The sequence below is a fragment of the Mchenga conophoros genome, linkage group LG4 (genome assembly GCF_057382185.1).
Source record: "Mchenga conophoros isolate Kocher_MC1m ecotype Shallow Benthic linkage group LG4, M_conophoros_male_GT1.1, whole genome shotgun sequence".
NCBI lineage: Eukaryota > Metazoa > Chordata > Actinopteri > Cichliformes > Cichlidae > Mchenga > Mchenga conophoros.
Window position 1 is genome coordinate 38516954 of NC_140529.1, and position 525 is coordinate 38517478.

Consider the following 525-nt stretch of genomic DNA (forward strand, 5'->3'; position numbering starts at 1 on the left):
ATAGAAATCTGTAAGACTCATATTCTATTTTATTTCTCAGAGCTGTTCCACTTCATTTAAGCTATTTAACCTGTTTCGGCAGCTGATTCATGAGTTCACTCAGTCAAAGCCTGTATGGAATTTTGTGTATTTTCGGGTTCAGACTAAAAATTATTGAGTAATTAAATGTAGGCCTGTATTTGTCACAATCCCAACATTTCCCAACAGAAACGTTTATAACAGGACAAATTTTAATTTCAATGATCTGATTAAACTGCTGCCAGAACTGTCTTTCCAAGCCAAATGTTCAGCTTCCAGCTGATTCTTTGTGTTATTTCATAGGTATTCAGAGTTCAGACAAAAACAATCAATCTGAATACGTTCAAGAAAGTTATGTGAGGGATTATTCTGTTTTTTATGCTTTCCCATTAAAGATTAGCTAATGATAAAATTCTCAGCAGGTACATTTTTAAGCTTTAATATTCCTTATTGCAGCTGTAATATTAGACTTGGCTGCAGATTCATTATTGTGTTCAAAGTCCTGGA